The 18127-nt window shown below is 35.0% G+C and overlaps 1 protein-coding gene across 1 annotated transcript in view; it reads left to right on the forward strand.

Moving 5' to 3' along the window:
* Positions 1–218: 218 nt before the first annotated feature.
* Positions 219–18127, forward strand: part of LOC106833131 (protein eyes shut homolog) — a 319291-nt gene continuing 301382 nt past the window's right edge. The window contains exon 1 of the mRNA XM_070514628.1: positions 219–500. The gene's annotated coding sequence lies outside the window, so the exon portion shown is untranslated. The remainder of the gene's footprint in view (positions 501–18127) is intronic.

Here is an 18127-nt window from a genome sequence, read left to right on the forward strand (position 1 = left end):
TCACTAAACCTTCAGCGTCGGGTTTCCCTGGCAACGCAAGGCCTTTTTCTTTCTCCCACTGTCTTTATCTGAATTAAAAAAAAAATTCAATTTGTAATAATCTCTGAAAACACAAGAAAACATTCAGTCTGAGGCATATGAAGTTAGCAATGAAAATGGCGAGTTACAAATGAAATTGGAAACAATTAGATTAGAGAGAAGTATTTTGCTCATGGATTTATACAAAGCTCCAGCTGGCAGCCGGCTGTCTTCGTCTCCAGATTAGCTAAATAAAGGCCGAGCCTTACGTCAGCCTGCACACGGCTTTGATGAGTTCACCTTCGTACAGCAACAGGTTAGGGCTTTCAGTGCTTAGGTTCAGAAGCCACAAATCAAAGAAGCCTTATTTGATTAGGGTTCTGAGAAGCAAAGCAATGCACGCTAGGCCTGTGCAGACGTTAACAGTACTCAGGAGCCTCCCAGTGCTGCGAGCTTCCTTGGCTACTGGTTGAAAATCAAGGGTAAGTTGTACTTGATTCCACCTCAGAATTACTTTTCCGTTAGGAGATAACAAAACTGCCTCGCTGAATACAAGCACCCAGATCTGTCTTAGTCATCAAAAGTATTTCTTTAACCAAGTATTTTTACCTGTTCTCTGCAAAACCTTGCAAAATCTTCTTTTCATGTGCTTGAGGATATTTATTCTGTTTGTATCAAGAAAAAATAATTGCTCTGTATGCTTTGGATCTGCAAACAAAGAATGTAATTTTCATCTCCTTTGAGGAACAGGATCTGCAGACTCACCAGAGGCCCATTATTTAATTATGAAGTACCTATGATTGCTTAAGATTTTTAAAGTTTTCCCCCATTGTCCACCAGCATACATAGTGCAGTGAAATGTCAATTGTGAAAGAAACTGTATAATTGTCACACTTTGTTTACAAAAGATGTTAACCATTAGTCTGGAAATACTTGAACCCATTTTTTGGAAGCGCCTTTTAGTCTCATCTTAATGCTCACTAGTTTTTTCCTCCTCAGTGACACCCTAAGGGCATTTTCTTTTGATGTTGTTGTTAATTTAATTTTTTCTATAACTTATCAGATATAATGATTTATTTTAAAAGAAAATGTAAAGCTGTTTCAAATGTCAAACACCTTTACTTTATTAACACCCTACCAATCTTATTTTATTATTAAGGTAATTTATGGCTAGATAGGATTCATCAGTGGTACCTCTTACAATTTTCATTAACTTAAAAATCTTTGGTGAATTATTTTTGAAATATTTCAGAAATCGTGTTTTGAACCACTTGTAATTACTTAGTAGATCATATTAAAATGAAGATTAGTTCTTAAACTAAAAGTTAACTATTTTGAAAATTAGTTAGTGTTATGAAATATTGGCATGGGGACTAGTATGAGTATATGTCTTTCTATCATTCTGCTTTTTGCTAAATACAGAATCTCATAAAATACATATGATAATTAGTATTGATATGTGCATATAAATTTTGTAATGCATTGCTATGCTTTATTGCTATTACCATCTCTACTGGATGTTTTTACTAAAACTTAATATTCAAGTAATAGTGACATCAGCTTATATCATTAACAGGATTCAGCAAACAATATTATGTGTAGATAAAGTGGGTTTATATTCTCAACAAAAATTGCAATTATTAATATTTCATATTTTTAAGAAATTATTTTAGTCTTTACCTTTCTGGGATGTTAAGTTACAATTACAATTTTAATTGGCTTAAAAATGGCTCTTATAAACTAAAAAGATGTTTACACCACTTTATTTAGAAATGAAAGGCATGATTTTGATTTAATCTTGACTAAAATAATGTTATAACTATTAATAATAAATTTTGCTCATTGTTCAAGAACTCAAACATTTAAATGTGAAAAAACTTTGAGGTTGCAGCAGCCAAAAAAACAAACAAACAAAAACAATGAAAGAGCAAATTTTTAAGATTTTCTGCATTATGGCTAACTAGAGAATAAGTCTTGTGCGGACAGGGAAGAACCACAGCTCCCCTCTCTGCTACTGAATCCTCAAAACTTAACACCACGCCTGTCATTCGGAGACACTCAACAAATATTGTTAGTTGAGTTAGTATGTTAAAAAAAAAAAAACTACATTGAGTAAGTGGGTCCACTCTCTGCCTCTATAGGTACCTAAAAACAATAGTAAGTTACTTAGGGAAAAAAGAAAAAGAAGAAAGAAACGCACAAAGGTAGTACAACATTTCCGGCGGAGCGTCGCTAACAAGCCTTGAGCACTTTAAGCTACCCTTTGCAATTCCAGGCATAGATGTCCATCTTATATGACGACCCAGGTTCTTTGACTTCTGCCAAGTGCTTGCCCTGAAAGGCAGCCCCCAATGTGTTCATTGCTCCCTGGGCATGCCTCAGGTTTTCAGGAGGCTAGTCACTTAATAACCTTAATAAAAATCATGTATGCTTGTTGAGGCTTACAGAAACTTCAGCAGTGTCTACACATCCTTGGAAGAGACAGTCTAGTCAAATTTACATCTTTTTGCCAATTTCTATTCCAAATGGTACAAGTAAATGCTGTATTTCACTTCTATTTCTGTATAATGAAATCCAAAAAGTGAAAAATATTAAAGTATACACTTCCCAAAAACTGTGTGTTCCCAGGGGAAATTCTATTTTAAATGATAATAAAGGTAACATTCATGAGTCTTTCTTGCAAATACTGAAGAAATGATCTTCATCTTTGAATAAACTGGAAGAAACACAAATTATTAAATTACGCCTCAGGCTACACATTTTTTGCTTAAAGAGTAGAGTGTGTCATTATCTTGGACGGTTTCACAGCCTCCTGATGTCCTCAGGAAACTAACTTGAGAGCATACTATGATGCATCCTATGTCCCAGGTCATTGTGTATTTTCTAGTGTAGGTGATCAAAACAGTAGTTACTAAATTTATGGTGTTAACATTCCTAAAGAAATAGAAAGTGTGTATCTTTTTGTTTTACTATGTGTTTCGGAAAGCTACTCAGAAATCAAATATAATTGAAAGTTAAATTATAAATCTATGCCAATTTATTCTTTTACGACAAGAACTAGAACGGCGTCAGAATCTGGAGAGAGACATTCTACATCAAGTACATGTTCTTCCTTTGAAAAAGAAAACGTAAACCTGAAACATAACTGTGCTTGTTGCATTTAGAGTCTGAATAAGGGAAATAGCATGGTAGTTGAGTACGGGCTCTGAAGTCAGACACGACTGGATGAAAACTCTTACTTTGTCATTCATTAGCTTTGCAATCTTGAGCAAATTAATTTTGCTCATTCATGAATTTGAGATAAAAGTACGTATTTCATCTGGCTGAGACGAGGATTAAATAAAATATTGTATGTAATATGCTTAGCACAGTATCTGGGAATTAAGAACTCAACACATGTGAGGGATTACGAGTTATTATGTGATTTGCATGCTTTATTACACAAAGAATGCCCAACGCTTCCACGTGCACAATCGCGGTATATTTAACACCGGGATTGTACCAGTGGAGTTTTTATGTCAGAGTTAGTCCTCCTTAGAATCTGATTGCAACCCTGGCTTCTTTTCAGCTTCCTTTTCAAGGACCCCCACTTCCCATTCACTCAGTCATTCTCCAGACATGCTAATATTGCCCTTATGAGATTACAGCCAGATCTGACAGCCTTGGAAGACATCTTTAAAGGGACTTCGTAGCTCCATGCCAATGTATTACATGATAAATTTATACTTAATACTCGCAAGGCTATTCATTTCGCTCCCCTCAAACCTTGGGGTAACCTGATTAGACTTCCCAAATATCAATAACATCATTTACTCATGATAATATCAGCTTCTCACAGTTTTAGATCAACCCTTTTATCGGAACTCAGAGAGCTTTCTTCTACTACTTTTAAAGTAATAATTTGGCATCTATAGCATCGTAAATTAAATATAAATATACATAATAAATGGATCATCTTTATATTTTAAAATATGAATAGAGAATCTATTTTTATTTGGAGAAAATAAATACACATGGAACCGATGCATTTTGTTTATTGAAATTCTTGAATGAAATATATTCTTAATAAAAATTTAATATTAATCTAATGTGTTTAAATTTTAATATACAATTATCAAAATGGCTTATTAAATATTTCATTAGATTTTAGCATATAAATTTGGAGGTCATCAACTAACATAGATAAATTTGTAAAATAATTTCCTCCAATAAGCTAAATAATGTATTTTATATGTATCTATATATATACATATGTACATATCTATATATGTATATATATTGATATAAATATATTTAAATCTCTAAGGCAGTCTGGCAGGCTGGAGATGCATAAAGGAATTTATGTCTGAGTCGTAGGCACTGTGGAGGCAGGATTCCTTCTTCCTTGGGGCATCTCAGTCTTTTCTCTTCAGGTTTTCAATTGATTAGATGAAGCCCACTCGCATGATGGAGGGTAAACTGCTTTACTCAACATCTACTGGTTTGAATGTAACCACATCTAAAAAATATTTTTGCTGCAACATTGAGACTCTGTTTGCCCCAAAACTGGGTACCATGTTCTAGCCAGTTAATACATAAAATTAACATACATACACACAAACACATGCATATGTATGTATATAGAGATTGCCTTATATATTTGATAAGCTAATCTGTTTCCTTGATTATTACAGAAAATAATAAAGCCAATCATGTCAAATCAGCATAAATACAATGACAATAAGCTCAATTTAATGAAATTTTTAAAATCACACCTTATTTTGAAACTGGTTGAAATTTAATGTGAAATTAAATAGCTCCAGTAAATATAAATAAAATATAATGAGGAAAAACGATCCTTTTACTTTTGGAGAAAAAGTAAAAGAGACAAGATAGAGAAATACTCCCTCTAGAACACAAAGAAACCAACAGAGAGCCAGTGAGGATGCAGTGGGGGAGAAAACGGCCCCTTCTCATCTGCTAACCTGTGGAGATGATAATTTCTCAAACACATGTCAGCCATTAGCCTATAGGCCGCGACATGTCGAGATTAACTTGTTAAATCTGAATTTGGCCTTAGCTTGATGCTTAGTTGTTCAATATTGCCTTTGTGGATTTACATGGAGCCAGAGAAATATATTTAAGTATTATAGGAATGAAAGTAAATGCATTATAAAATATTCCTAAATTGTGATGAAATTACAGAGCTTTCTGTTAAAAACATTTCTCCAGCAATGTATGTGTCCCTTGAGTCACTTATTTACCTGTTCAACAAATAATTGTGAGCATCTATGTCTCTTGCACTGTTCTAGGTTCTGAGAAAACAGCAATACATGTGACAAGGAAGGTTCTTGATCTTGTTAAAATTTTATTTCTGAAGAGGAGCAGAAAAAAATCAATATACAAATAAGAAAGAAAATAATTAAAAATAAACCCTATGCAGAGAATTCAAATCCAGGGAGGGACTTGGTGGGAACTTTAGATTGGATAGTCAGGAAGGGCCTCCATGGAAGCTGACATTTAAACTGAGATCTTAATAGCAGTGAGGCATCTCTGTCAACGGCATAGCCAAGCAGAGCACCCGAGGCAAATGGCTCAAGCAGTCAAATACCCTGAAGCAGGAGAGAGATTGTCATAATCAGAGAGGAAGGCCATCTGGTAGCTGCAGCCCAGCCTGCAGAAGAGAAAGCAGTACCGGACACCTTTGAAGGGAAGGCAGGAGTCAGAGCTTGTTCTAACTGTGGCAGGACATGTGCATTGGATCAGATTAACAAAGGAAAACTTTGGAGATTTTTTTTTTTTTTGCAGAGGAGGTGTATTATTGGTCCGTCTTTTAAAAATAATCATTCCTGCAGTTGTGAGGGGAATGAATTGTAGAGAGATGGGCGAGAATGAGGGAGGAAAGAATGAAGCTAGGAAAGTAGACAGATCTTCTTTGGCTTCTCCTGTGTTTTCTCCCAGTAGTAATATGACTTCATTTCTTTTTGCTGTTTGACTTTTTATCCATGTGTAATTTATTTTGGTACAAGGAGTAAAATAGCTCTATCTTAATTTTTTGCACATAGCCTGTTGGCCACAGTGCCATTTGTTGAACAATAGAAGGATGATTTAAAATATTTGTAAATCCATAATCAAAAAAATTATTCAGTACTATTTGGGGAAAAAATTAATTAAAAAGTATAGGCAGGGATTTCCTCTCCTGGATACATACCATAGGGTAATTCTTGCAAAGATCCATGCAACAATGGTGTATACAGCAACAGGGAATTGGAAGCAACCTGTGTACCCATCTCTAGAATAATGGGTAAATAAAACACAGTAAATCACACTGTGAAATGCTGTACAGCAATAAGAAGCAAGAAACCAGATATGTGATATGGATTGGTCCCTAAACAAGGTTAGATGAGAAAACTAGGACAGAAGTGGGACTTAGAAAACCCTTAATGGAATTGAAACACAGAAAAATGACACCATATTTTACAAGGATACATCTATGCTTAAGAACATGTATCAAACACATTACAAAAAGTTTCTTATGAGAAGAAAGCAATGAGGGCGGATCAGGAAAGAAGGGACAAGATAAAACATGACATGGCCTTGTGCTGAGCAATGATGGTGATGTGTCAACAGTAAGATGCATTCCAATGTCAGCATGACAAAAGTGGAAGAGTGTGCCCTAGATTTGATGAAATATGGTAAATATTACAGCTCAACATTATGTACCGGAGGTTTAATTAAAAATGTGAAAGAAGTAGGATAAGAAAGAACATTTCAATCAATACTACCATAAAAAATTAAATGGATGTTTTAAAAGTTAAAGTAATTAAAATGTGACATGAAATACTTAGCATATATATAGCCACGGTCTCCTCATTCAACTTTAGGATATTTCTGTTTTAACCTGGACCTTGTTGTTTTCCAGTTGTCATAAGCTTTTGCAGATTCTGTTTCCTAATATCTGTCACAAAACTGTCTTCCCTCCTTTATCCATATCACTGGCACAGCCTTAGTCCAAGTCCTTATTGTCTCTCATTGCAGTGATTGCTAGTGTTTTGCTAATTGGTCTCAGAGGGTCTGGTCTTGTTGGCAGCCATAATGCTGTATGATCTTTCCAAGAATGCAAATGTGATTATAACTCCCTTTCTTAAATTCTCTTGGTGTTTATACGTTGCCTCAAAAGTAAAATCCACACTCAGCTTGATTAGTACATGAAGTTCATTCTCGGGTCTTTGATTACTGTCCCTTTGCCATCACTCACTGTTTATTTGCCCCGGCCCTCACTTCTCCAGCCATTCCAGCTTTTCTTACGGTTTTTGTCATTTTACTGAAGGATGCCAATGTTTGCCTTTCTGATCCTTCATTGACTATAACTTAATTAATTAAAAAATCTCAGTGCCTTGGGGTGAATGGACAGCCCAGACCAGGCTGTTTAGCAGCTACTCTGCACACTCGTGTCAGATGCTCAATGGCTGTGAAATTGGGTGTCTCCCTGCTGCTCATATCTGTTTGCTCATTTGTTTCCCCACCTCACTGAGAATTCCTCCAAAGTAGGGTCTACATCTAATTTTTTCTTGCTATCGCCAGTGCCTAGCATGATGCATAATGTAAAGTAGAATCAAGAAATGCTTATTCAGTAAAGTAAATTCAGAATTATTTTCAGTTAAAAATAAAATATTTTGGGGGGCCGGCCCCGTGGCCAAGTGGTTAAGTTCACGCACTCCGCTTTGATGGCCTGGGTTCAGACATGGCACCGCTCCTTAGGCCACGTTGAGGTGGCGTCCCACATGCCACAGCTAGAAGGACCGACAACCAAAATATACAACTGTGTACTAGGGGGATTTGGGGAGAAAAAAGCAGGAGAAAAAAAAAGAAGATTGGCAACAGTTGTTAGCTCTGGTGCCAATCTTAAAAAAAAGTTTTAATAAAAAAGAAAATGACTTTTAAAATACCAACATACAACTCTGGAAAATTTTGAAAATGCGTAAATTACTAGAGGAATAAAACTGTGAAGGTTCAACTTCATAATAAGTACGAATAAGCATCAAGAAAACTGTACCAATCCACATTCAAAATGATAAAAGTAACATCAAAAATACGTCAAATGATGTCAAGTGAATAAGTATGCAAGTAGAATATAATAAATTCATATTATTTTTACCTGGCATAAATCAAGTGCCATTGTTAATATTAACTAAAATGTAGAGAACAATTAGAAGAAACGTTTATAGGGAGTAAATTTAATCTATGAATAGCATATAAGACCCATGATTAACCAAAGGTGAGAGCTGTGAATGGTTTTATTTTATCTACAGAAGAACTACGTATCAAGTTGATGTCTCCGTTTAGGAAATTACTTATAAGAAGTAATCTGGCTTGAACACCATCAAGAAGACTTATTCCTTAGTGCTCCTTATGATGAAACAATCCATGTTTAACGCTTTTGGCTGGGTATTTTAGAAAAAAACAAATTCTGGAATCCACCGGCAAAAACTGTGCTGGTGCAAAGGTCATCGAATTTCACTAAGGAAATGTGAAGGCGGGAGTCAGAGGATAACATCCATAGATGCCTGGGCTTGGCAAATGCCTTAGCGCTCCAGGTGATAGGAACCAATAGGTGCAGTGAAATTCACAAAGTGGGGTGCCCACCACAGCTGTGGGAACACCCTCAGCGGCATGTGGGACAAGCATCTTGTGACTTAATCTGGGTTAGATGGACTACAAATAATAGGTGCTTTCTTAATTCTTTTTTGGAATATTAAAAATAATTGTGGATAGTTTTCATTGATTTTTATCTCCTGTCAGCTTATAATTGGAGAAAAAGTCATATATTACTGATAAAACAGGATTTTAATTTATATTTGATTTTATTCTTTTCTAAAGTGAGTATTAATTGCATAAGACCCACAAGTATTTTCAGTTAGCTACAAATCCTTTCCTTTAGAAGATGTTGGAGCTATTTACTGCATTGTGACAATACTTCCTTAAATCTATGTATTCTCTTTTTATGATCAGAGGTGATATCTTCTCATTTAAACAATAAAAGAGCTTAGAAATTTGAATGCAAATCACTTATCTACATACAAAAGGTAGATCTTTCTTCTTTGCCTGAGTACTTAGAAAGGCAACCATTTTTTATGTATAAATAAAGATGAACTTGTGCCTTTGTCATACAAATGGGTATTATCTAGATATACTATTTGAAATGCTAGAGTCCTTCCCCCAGATAGTGACTTATACAGTCTTCCCCCTCTGACGCACACAAATATTGCATTACTGTATTGGTCTAAGAAGCTCATGAGATGGACAAGTCTTTAAGCGGCTCTTTGTAAAATGTAAGTCGTGTATTATTTATTAGCTTGTGCATTAATTGAGGTAGTGGAGTATCTTTGAAATGTCATATATTGCCTTGATTTGTAGATTCTGAAAATGTGTTCTTTTGCCTTATAAACTGTGGCTGGGGATGTGATTTATTAGGCATTGGGCTTTCTGACAGGTCGTGACTAAGATAGATGACGTGACATGAGGACTTCATGTCTTCATTGATATGTGCTTCTTATTGGTTCCACTGAGTAAGTTGATTACTTCACAAGCCAGTCTCTACCACCATTTAGATTAGTTGTTTTTAAATTCTAAATGCCTAAGACCTAATCATCTGGTAAGAACTCCAAAGGAGAAACACATATTTTTGTTCTTTACTTCTGTTTTTAAACTCAATGGAAAAGAATGCTTATGTAAAACAGAAATAAAATGCATAGCTGTAGTGTTTTCTCTGTGGGCTTGCAAACATTTACTTACTTTGTTTACAATGAGTCTCATAAGATTAGCAAATCAGATTGAGAGATGATCAATGTCAGATCTATTGAGAAATTGCTTGTGCAAACAGAATGCAAGATGAGACCCCTTTGGTCACTCCAGCCCTGACGATCACGGGCACATTGTAAAGCATGCCTGCAGGAAAAACTTACTGTAAAAGTCACCTTGGTGTGAAACTATACTTAACATGAATTTCACATTAGCTTGTGAAAGATTGTTTAAAAATGTCTGAAGTACATGATGAGGTAGCTATTCATAATGACAGATATACCTGGAACATCAATTTTTTTCACGTATCGGTTTAATTATTAGCAATTGTTAATCATAATAATTTTAAAACTAAGAGGTTAAAGATACATTTTTATCCAAACTGAATTCACTGATATTGATGTATGTGTATTCTGGCTGCTGTTTGAACTTTTTAGCTGTCTAATTTTTTTCCTGCCTTTGTGATCCTGATATAAGCCGTGCCTGGCTTACCAAGTTCAGTTTGTCCATTTTAAAAGCAAAGACAGACACTATTCATTAGATCTTAATTTTATAAGGGGAAAGAAAATAGAAGAAATAAGAATTCTATATTCTAAGTGTTCTGAGGTTCTTCATTTTCTTTTTTCTTTATTTTGGGAGGCATTTTAAATTCTCAAATCATTTTTTATTGTAAGCAATACATATTAAAACAAATTGCAAATTTTATTTACAAAGACTTGAAAATGACATTTAAATTATTTCTTAATCTGAAAATTACTCTTCCATTTTGAGGATGTGCAAGATTCATGTACCACTTTACATTTATCGGTAAGATAGTTTACACTCTACTTTCGTATATTTTCTGAATAATTGGAAATTTAGGATAACTTCTGTGTTCTTATTTCTTCACATGCTTTCCATTAATTTTTATTCATTTAATTACTCAATGTATCAAAAACAGAGGAAGTGATTTGTAACAATGGCAACAGCTAAGAAAATTGACTACTGTTAAAATACACAAAATGCATAAATTGCAACTAGATTACTTTCAAACTAAATTATACCAGTCAAATAAAAATTGCCAACTTTAACTGAGATCTAATAGTCATATAGCATGTATGTAATATTTAGAAGGCAATGAATTGTATTTATTATCAGTTTGCATTCTGAGCCAAATATAGTAATAATAAATAAAGATATTCAGGTAAATAATAGTTAAACACTAAAAGTAAATAATAAAAGTCATATAATAAATAATAAAGTAATGAGGGTAAAATAACAGTAAATAATAAAAGTGTTTTTTACCCTTTTACCAGTAGCATGGTGTATCGGAATCCATATCTGAGCATTTGCTGAAAAGTGTTTAATGAGATCAGGCATGTTGGCCAGGGAGCCAAGGTCAGAATAATACAACAGAATCTTTAACTTTCATCTCAATATTCGCTAGTGCAGACAGAAGGAACCTCTGTCTTATAGGATCACTGAGTTGGAAAGAGACCTATTATGTCATCTTTTTAAATTTTCTTTTTCTTTTTTTTTTGAGGAAGATTAGCCCTGAGCTAACATTCGTGCCCATCTTCCTCTACTTTATATGTGGGACACCTACCACAGCATGGCTTGCCAAGCGGTGCCATGTCCACACCCGGGATCCGAACCGGCAAACCCCAGGCTGCCGAAGCAGAACATGTGAACTTAACCCCTGTGCCACTGGGTCGACCCCCATTTTCCAGTAAAAATAGGATATATCCTTTCCTTCCAGTATAATCGTCATACATTGTAAAACAGACCCCTGATGAATTTAATCCCAATGGAACTCTAAAATTTTATGCATGTTTTGAATAAATATTTTAGACCAAATTTAAGAAAACATGCCAAAATTGTAGTTAATTTGCCAGTACTCAACATTTTGTATAAATACAGAGACGTGTGTGTGTCTGTGTTTGAATATTCACAGAACATAGACTAGCCAAAGTGCTACGTTTTAATCATATAATTATGTTTATATAGCTCCATAGTTGACCACCGAGAAAAGACAGTTTTCCATAAAAATCAATAGAAAATCAGTTTCCTGAGACAGCCTTATCACCTGTGCAGATCTGTCCTTATGAAATGGACATTGTAGAAATAAACAGTCACATTTAAACACAACATCGTTAAGGTAGAAAGGCTAAACATGAAGAATAACAATTCATGACTGCTTTATTTTTCAGCAGGTACAAATTGAATGTGGCCGTCACCCAATTTCCTTTCCTTTCTCCCTCACTGACTTCTGTTGCCTTCTTATTTTCCTACTGAAGTCTCTTATCACATGATGTCGCATGGAGAAAGATTAAATGATTACACTGGATCTGAGGTATATGTCAAGTCAGAATCCAACAAAGTAGAATTTCTTAGAATCCCTGAACTGAGGCTGACTATATGCAATGATAAAAAAAGGACATGAGGTCTGCAGTTTAAAAGTACAGAATTATGTTCTAACTCTATTTCTTGCTAGCTACATGCCTTCTGAGATTTTCAGGAAATACAATTAATATTACTTTAAGATTATTTGTCATAATCTCCCCCCCAAAATGGTAAATATCATGAGTTGTCTCTTTTCTTCTAATTCTGCAATCTATACTTAATGTTGCCATGAGGGTGATATTTTAAAAAACACACATATAACTTCCTTATTGAAAATTCCTCAGTGGTGCTCAATCATCTAAGGAACAGAACGTGCACTTATTTGGAAGAACCTGGCCAACCTGTTCACCCTTGCAGATTGTATTTCAGTATTACTGAATATGTAGCTTCCTTGTAAAACCTAGATTTGTACAAGTTATTGTCTGCTCTCTCTCAATTCCTTCTAAGCCTTCAGATCTCACTGCTAATTCTCCCCCATTCTGAAATATTCTCAGACTTTACCAGGGAGATTCCCTGTCATTATAGCAAACTTTTAGTCATTATAACAAATTTGATATGTTTTTATAATTTTTCTTATGCAACTCTGTCTCTCCCTGAGATTATAAACTCTTTGGGAGTAGAGAATGCACATTTTCTCCTTTGTATTTCCAATCTTATATAGGACGACAAAATATTGATAAATAATGAATGTCTAAAGGCTTTACAAAGTGCATTCTCAAATATTTCACAAGAACCCAATGATTTACTTAGTTGGTAGTTAACATCTTTCTGTACAAGTTTACCAATTTGCAGAAGGTCCAACAACCAGTGAGTATTGGAACTGGGATTCCAAGTCAGACAGGCAGACCTCAGAGTGTGAACTCTTGGTGATATTTAGGGTGATGGTTGCCTGAGCTATGCTGTCTGTACTGCTATTCACCCAAGGGCAATCTCTGCCTAGGGACTGAGGCCAGGAAGGGATGCTTTAGTTTGTCAAAGTACCAATACTTCTCTCTTTTTTTAAAGACACTTTATTGAGGTATGATTAACACACAGAAAGCTGTGCAGATCTAACGTATACTGCTTGATGCACCTATGCATATGGAGATGTCTACAGTACAGAGGTGAAACTATTATTACAGTTAATGTCATCAACATGTCAATCACCTCCAAAAGTTTCCTTCTGCCCTCTTTATTTAAATTATTTTTCTGTGATCAGAACATTTAACATAAAATCTACCTTCTCAGCAAATTTTTTAGTATATAATACAGGATCGTTAACTGTGGGCACTACGGTGCGCAGTAGATCTCTAAGACTTCTTCCTCTTGCGAGACTGAAACGTTGTGCCCTGTGAGCAATGCCTCCGTGTGTTCCCCTCTCCCCAGCCCCTGGCAACCGCCATTCTAGCCCCTGCTGCTGTGAAAATATTTCTCTTTTTAAAAAATACCTGAAGAGGTCTGTTTTAACAGTAATCAAAGAGATTAAATTTATATCACAACTTCAAAAGACAAAATAAATTGTACAGAATCAAATAGCAATGTAGCTAAACTCCATAAAGTGCATAGATTTTATGTACATGCTTTTTAAACAATCATTTTTAGCTATAGAACAAAATCTTCAGTCCTATTGATCTTAGAGATTGTCTTCCTTCTTCATCCTTTGGTGGGGTTTCATGTTCATCAGGTGACCATAGCATCCAAATCAGGACGTTCTTAAAGTAGTGAACACTAAAGCAATTAAAACAAAGACAAATCTGTAGGACAACCAGTGTAAACGAGGATTACAGCGGGCAAGCTGGGACCTGGGACCAGTGGTTACCTTATGTCTTGACTATTTCCTCATGTCTTATGAGCCATCATTACATGGGGAGCAAAGAGCCTCCTTGATCTCCTTGCATTTACTTAGTGTACTTTAGCTTTTTTAAAGTACAATTTAGTTTTCTGAACTCAGATGCATAAAAGCAAGTCCTTATGACCCTTATTATTCTTTCCTAATTTTATCTCTCATCTTTGTACTTAAAATTCCACAGTTTTCCAAATCCTAATACTTCTCTAATAGTAATCATCCCACTGTGACTTCTGCAGGTTTTACTTTAAAAGAATTTTTCTTTTAATAGAACTTTATTTTTAAAATCAGAATGGTACTAGAAAAAAAAATGTCCCTCAAACGCCCCACATCCTCCTTTCTCTAGCATCCTCTCAACCACTGCTGCTACAATTCTGTTTAAACTATGGCTCAAGACTTAAGAGAAAAGAAAAAGAAAGAGGAAAAAGAAAGAAAAAAGAAGGGAGCTTACTTTTGAGTGCTGTGCCCCAACTAGACCTTCCAGTTCCAGCATATTTTGCTTATTTTCATACAGTTACAGGGTTACCCAAAACTCAAAAGTATGCAAACAATGTATATCCATTGCAGAACAGATAAGGGAAAAAGGAAAGAAGAATTGAAGGAGAGAGGGAGAATGAAGGGAAGGAAGGAGAGAAGGAAGGAGAAAGATAAACAGGGAGGGAGGGAAGCGGGGAGGGAGGAAATATACTGTAATTGACTTCTTGTCATTACTGCAAAATGAGGTCAAACACTTATATCCGTCTCTCCCATGGTGCTGCTTATAGGGGATCATTTGACGTGCTACGTGTTCTGCCAATATTTGTCATCTTCCTTGGTGTCTATTGCATTTATTTAATAGATGTCTAAGAATCTAAATATTTTAGAAGCCAAGACTCATATGAAAGGAGGGAATAAAAACTTGCATTGTAACAGTGTGATTATTATATGTAAAATTCTGAAAAGTAGAACATAAAATTTCACTAGGGCTGAAAATTAGCCTGGATTATATTTCTTGTAAACACTTATCATGCAAAGCTTTGAAAATAGTTCTTCAGCTTATTTTTTAAAAGTTTGTAGCAGTCTGCAAACACATTTTAAAGCACAGCTTTATGCATCGCTAGAACTGGAAACTTCTACATGATTATAAATGTTATAAGTTTGGCATGCACTGAATAATCATATCTTTTTCAGTTCCTTTGTAGAGTTTTATGGAAAAAAATTCTTATGCATAATTCATTGGAAATTCATACTTTTATTTGCATATTTATCATTACATTGACATCTCACAACAATAATATGACAAAAGAAATATATCCACTCTCACTTGACACTAGGACACAGGTTCAATAGGATCTTCTTTTAGCAAAGTACCTCTAATTCGTATTTAGTATTTCCTATGATTTTTTCAATTTTTGCATATTCAGTTTTTTAGAGATTGATTTTCTAAAATAAGATCACTAATAGCTCATATTAAGTTGGAAACAGGATGAAATAACAAAATGCAGATGTTATTACTAAAGATTTACATATATATACATATATATCATAGCAAACCAAAGTAAAATAGGGTAAGCCTTCCTACTTTTAAATTCAACTTAATTTTCTTGAATAATCATTATATTTATAAATTTAGATTTTTCCTAGAAACAGGTTAGTTTAGTTCTGGCAAAATAAGTCTGTGATTTATGACAAAGAGTTGAAAAGTTGTGAGGTCTTTGACCTTGATATTTACCTCAATTATTCATGTTTTTCACTGTGATTCACTCCAGCCTACGTCATCCTGAGAGTGGGACTCTTGTGTCTATAGACCCTGAAATATCACCTTGAGTTTACTTTTACTTTGCATACATAACCTTGCAATTTTTTCAGTAAGTTGCTTTTTCAAATTGCGCTATATTCTGTCTAAGTAGTCTAAATGCTACTGCTCATAAATTATTCAGTTGCAATTTTTATTCTTTAAAGATGTGTAAATTTAAATTTGAATATTCCTTGGTTTCGAAAGGACAAGAACAACAATAATATACTTAGTGCATCATCTGTCATTCATCTGTGGCACTAGCTTAGGTACAAATGTGTGGCTGAAGAATAAATTATCCTTTTTATTGTTACAGAATAAGTATACTTCTCATATTTTAAATTAAAAATAATATATCCTTGGATTCTATTAAAATGTATTTTAGCATTTTACATTTATAAACATTTATAAAGCTTTATAACATTAATAACATTTTATAGACATTAATAAAATATATCTAACATTATAACACTAATAAAACATTAATAAAACTCTCTTTCAATTTTTCAATGTTGTCACCAAGTCCCATCAAATCTAGCTTCAAAATTGTTTCAAGTGAGTCCCTCGTCACGTTTGCCAGTGTCACCATCCTTCTTCACATAGTCATCATGTTTTACCTCATCTGTTATAATCACCTCTAAACTGCCCTGTTGACATATACATCACACTGCTACTATTTTCTATTAAACGACACTTAGGATGTTATACTTTCCTACTTTAAAAACACTGCATTACCTAAGGGATAAGTCAAAATTCCTTAGAATGACATTTAAAGCATTTATAATATGGATTCATCCTTTATTTTCCAGTTTCTCTAACCAACACAAGAATTCTGCTACTCTCTCCATTTGTGTGTGTATGTACAAACACAAGCACACTATACAGACACACCTATACGCCACATAATCACACTGACTCTACTCGTAGATTTCCTTACTGCATGATCAAGGAGCCAATAGAAAGCCACAGAGAAGATAAAAATTTATTCAATAACTGGTGTTGTAATAAATGTTTACTTATCTTGGAGGAGAAATCTTTGCTGTCACAGTTGGCATTCAGGAGGCAGAGGTGGATACTAGCATCAATTAAGGACTCTTGGGATCAGTGCCTGTGGAAGTCAGGGAAAGAAGTAGAATTGGGTGGAGGGAGAAGATGGGCTCTGATATAGTGTAAATAGCGGCCTCTACAGATGTCTTTTCACATTGTTTGCAGTAGAATAGAGGGGATCAGGTCTCTTGCCCTACAACTGCATCCACCTACCTTTACGAGCACCCTGTGGCCAGGAAGGGCTACCCTCTTTGTCAATGCAACTCTCTCCAGCTGAAGTTGAATAACAGGTGAGGACTGTCTGTTGAAGCGATACCAGCAGCTGCAGGAATGAGTTCTTTAATCCCGAAGGGGGATCCGGAAGCACATCACAGGATCCACTATACTTACCTCAGAACGGTGATCGAACATATTCGATGGGAATTCAACATTAAAATATTAAAGAAAATGTGCTACATTGTCGTACCATCTAGAATGTGAATGACTCACTCCATATATAAAAGACATAGAGGAGATTACAAACGAAAATATAAATATTTGAACATATTAATTGCCTCCTCTCACATACATGTGGACACACATATTCTTGTGATATAATCAAAATAAAGAGGTTAAAAACAGCAAGAAGAACATATTAAAACAAATATGTAAAATGATTAATACTCTTGCAACTGGATTATTGAAGTGGTGAGGAAGGTTGAACTCACGAAGTGTAAATAGGAAACTACCTTTACTTTTCTCTAGACTCTGCCTTCAATCATACTTTATTAAATTCCCTTTGCTCAACTCTAAGTGTATCCATTGGCATTCCAATCAATTTCAATTGTAAGAAAAATCTTATTAAGTTAACTGACACATTTAGTTATTAAAATGTCTAGTTCATCTAAATAAAACTGCAATCTGACATACTATTTATAGCTTCTCTCTCTGCCAGCTCAAGCTTGACTGTTGATTCTGGGCTTAGGGACCAGGAGAGGAGAAGAGTGATTAGAAGGACACTTGAGAGTTATGCAATGGATGCTGTTGAAATATGGCCACTGATACCTCCGTGTGGCCACTAGCAAATGGAGACTTGCCTCTGTGATGCTTGCTGTTCTTTGGAAGTGCTAGAGGGACTTTGACTCTAGAGAGTTGCCTGATACAGGCTATGCCCTCATCCAGTGACCTGTGCAAAAGCCCTACCTCCATGTCGTCTTATTCCCACTCTGGCCCTTTCATGAGTGAAACTCCATAAAAGAACACTAGCCAAGCTATCATCCGCACTGTCTCCATGGTCCTTGGAAATCCTATACATACTTATC

Source organism: Equus asinus, chromosome 8, assembly GCF_041296235.1.
Source record: "Equus asinus isolate D_3611 breed Donkey chromosome 8, EquAss-T2T_v2, whole genome shotgun sequence".
In the NCBI taxonomy this organism is placed as follows: domain Eukaryota; kingdom Metazoa; phylum Chordata; class Mammalia; order Perissodactyla; family Equidae; genus Equus; species Equus asinus.